General features: G+C 38.3%; 1 pseudogene; it reads left to right on the top strand.

Moving 5' to 3' along the window:
• Window positions 1–1,089: 1,089 nt before the first annotated feature.
• LOC110286318 (endoplasmic reticulum-Golgi intermediate compartment protein 2 pseudogene) lies at window positions 1,090–1,626 on the top strand (annotated as a pseudogene).
• Window positions 1,627–3,763: the final 2,137 nt, after the last annotated feature.

Raw genomic sequence — 3,763 nt, 5'->3', positions numbered from 1 at the left:
CTGAGGCATTTATGGTACTAGTTGGTGTCATGCAAACTCCCAAGGGAAGAAAGCAATCAGTAGTCCTACCTAGCTATGCTGTCTCTGAACTACAATGACCAACATGACACAATAAACCTAAGGGTGCAATAGCAGCACACATACCTTGGTGGTAACCAACAGCTCTCTATTTGGACTTAAGACCTGCTCAGCAAAAGGGAAATCTTGACTAGCATTGAAAACCAAACCAACTATCTGGGGCTAATGAAGTCATTGATCTTGGAGAATCTACAACCAGTACTTTACTAAACCAGCATAATTCTTAACTACTTTATAAATATTTAACCATATATCCACAGACAAGTATAGATCTCACCCCTAATCAAGAAAATATCTCTTTGCAACAGGAGACCATTACAGAAAACCACAATTAATTAAACTTCAGAGAACAAGTGATTGTCTAATGCTCAGCCCCAACCAACCTATCCACAACACAACTCCTGTGCCTAAGGCTTAGAGATCTTAGCAAAAGGAGGGGAGCAGAAAGGATGTAAGAATCACAGAAACAGGAAGTTTGCTGTGCGACTGTGTTTCTTAGAAATGTCAAGAAGCAACACCCATGAAGCTTCATCAGCACAATTACTTAAATAAGACCTGGAAAAGGATGGCAAAGCTCTATAGGCAGCTAAGAAATGCTGAGAGCAGGAGACATTGTCTTCTCCATGGAAGAGCCCCAATTGGTTATCCAATATCAAGTGGTTCGTCCTGAAACCATATATAATATGATATACACTGAGAAAATTGAGTTTATATATTTATAGTATGTTATAAAACACAACCATTTAAAAAAGAAGCTATGAATTTAAGAGAGAACAAAGGGTTACATGGGAAGAAGTGGAAGGAGGGAACAGAAGAGGGAAAATGATGTCATTATATTTTATTTTGAAAAAATAAAAAAGATAATTTTAAAAGTAAAGGTATAATTTCATGAAGTAAAACCATGGGTATAAAGAATTGTCAGCATATCAAGATGAATGACTGAAGTATGAATGTGAAGTAGACAAGGACTTTTCTAGCAAGTTGAGAATCAGCATAGCAATAACTGTCAACATGAAGTATGAGTATTTTGGAGCAGATCACTGGATTTAGCAGAGAAAATGGTTGTGTCTGCAGATGGTCATAGTCCATCAATATTTGACTTTTCAGCACAGGGGAGAGTGTGACAGAGGAAGTGGTAGCTGACTCACAGTACATAGAAGAACATTGTTTTCAAGAGTCATTATGCACTCCCACCGAGGGAAGTTGACTCATCACTCTCTCCAGATGCGTGCAGAATCCATGGTCATCTGTACACCGGTAAAGCAGCAGGGAATTCTCCCAGAACTGTGGGCAAGGCAAGCCCACTTCCTCAAGGACATGCACATTGGGTGGCACTTGTCAACCATGATTTGTACAACTTTTCTCACAGAATAGATCTTTCTCACAGAATAGAGATATAGATCACAGCAGATGGTGCAATAGTTTACAGCAGTTGTGCCAACAAACCTACAAATGTACAAGATTTCAGCAGACATCCATCAATTCTCTCTGAGGGAAAGTGAAGAAGTATGCTATAGGCAGCCATTGAGTCCTCGGAAATATTTATAAAATACTACTGAAGAGCCAGCCTGCTTCCATTTTGGCTTAAAAGCCATCTTATAGTAAAGCCAACATCTGCTCCTGTTTATGATTAAACCTTTGTTTCTCAAGGATTGAGCTATATACACCCACCTCTAACCATACACATCCAATGCTGACCTCTTCAACCCTTCCTTAGGGGAGAGACAACCTGTGTACATGAATTTAAAAACGTTAATGAATTGCTTGCTTTCATTGACTTGGTTGTGATGATTTTGGTTAGTGGTTTTCTTCTCCCATCTTTGAGATTAACACCATCTCAGTTTTTCTTATACAGACAGTCGCTGGGGAGCCTTTTTGGTAATATTTGGAAGAATCTTTTCAACAATGGGTATGTTACATAAAAACTGGAAATTTTACAGTAGAAATAATTTGTTGTCATTTCAGACTTGGATCCTACAAGCTCATCTATTCAGTCCTCTTTGATGATAGCCACACAGACAACAAGCAATTATCTCTTTTAGAAAATAATACTTATTTTAGAAAAGAATAGTGTGGGCAAGGCACCCACACTTAGCACTTCCTAAGTGGAGACAAATGAAACAAAACAACATTTTTCCCTGAGATGTAATACCTTCTTAATAATGTGCAGTATATTCAAAGAAAATGTGAGAAGCTGGAAATATGCTTATTTTTAAAAGAAAAAAAGGAAAAAAATAAACAAAAGAAGTCCTGTATATGTGGATTGTGTCTGTTACAAAAGTCCTGGGAGAAATTATGCAGCTAATGGTGAGTCAGCCCAGCCAGTGTCTGGCGAGAACAACACTCTTATACTCTCATGAAAAATGGATACTATGGAAACCAGAGCCTGGGGGATAGAAGTGAAAAACATATTCAAAGAGGAGCACTGATAAATGCAAATTTGTGCATTTTTAGTTTTTAAAAGATGATGGCAGGATAAAATATGTAAAACATTTTAAAAAGTCCAATGACTACATGGACTGTGTTCAAGAATAACCAGGCCAGACATTTTGATCCTTGGGACTTTATGGGAATATTTTCTATTGGCTAGGTAATCAATTGATAGGTAACTTTTGTATGTGAGATGTTATTAATGAATGTGTGGGCTTTCAGTAAATGAAAGGGGAAAAGACATCCCAAGCAGAAAATATTAGTGCGTAAATAATAGGAATTACACAGACAATGTTTAGGAAGTTGGTTTCAGGGTTTGGCATGGAAGATGCATGCAGCAGATAAGCTTAAAACTACCATTTCAAAATAATCACGTACCTTTCTGAGAAGCCAGAGAGTCACAAAAGCAAAGGAAAAGTATCATTTGAAGATGTCTTAGGAATCCTCTACAGTCTACTAAGAATTCTATGTACACATCAGATTATCTGCTTTTCTGACCAACAAATGATAAATATATAGCAACTTGACCTTATGGAAGATGTAGCTAAATACTATGACACATTTGTCCCACCTTAAAACGAATTCTCTTCATTAACTTGAATAAATCCCCAATAGGAGGACAATTATTGTTCAAAAAATTTATATGCTTCTCCTGAATATTTGGGTAATAGCCAGCCATAGCTCAGAAGTTCAGCTGCAGGTGGAGAAGCAGCTCCTCGCTCCTTTCAAAAACATGCACAGGAGCTGGTGACGTAGTTCCGGCAGTAAAGGTAAGGGTTACCAAACCTGATGACCTGAGTTTGTGCATCTTCCTGACCATGTGGTAGGAGAGAACTGATTGATTAATTGAATACAATAAAATTAAAACACGCATACTTGCTAGTTGATATAGATTCTCTCTGGAAGAGACAAGGTAAGCACATGTTTTGATTTATCCTAGGTCTGCTACACTCAATCCACTCATCCAGAAAGCTGATTCAATGGGTGACCAGTGTGTTACATAGACTTTCCAGTCATCAAGAGTGGGTTCAGTTCCCATAACAAGACAAGCAGGAAACTGTAAGGTTTTGAAGCAGAGGCATAAGCACTTCTATAACTTCACATGTCAGTATTTCTATAAGAACACTAGAAGCTGCTGTTCATCATATGACTTGGAGGCTGCCAGAAGCAGGCAGATCTTCTGGGCTCAAAGCCAGCCTGGTCTACAGAGTGTTCCAGGACAGCCAGTGAGACATAGTGAAACCATGTCTGGTTG

This window comes from Mus caroli, unplaced genomic scaffold (assembly GCF_978045245.1).
Source record: "Mus caroli unplaced genomic scaffold, Mus_caroli_1 scaffold_5, whole genome shotgun sequence".
Classification (NCBI taxonomy): domain Eukaryota; kingdom Metazoa; phylum Chordata; class Mammalia; order Rodentia; family Muridae; genus Mus; species Mus caroli.
This window is presented reverse-complemented; position numbering and strand designations above follow the sequence as displayed.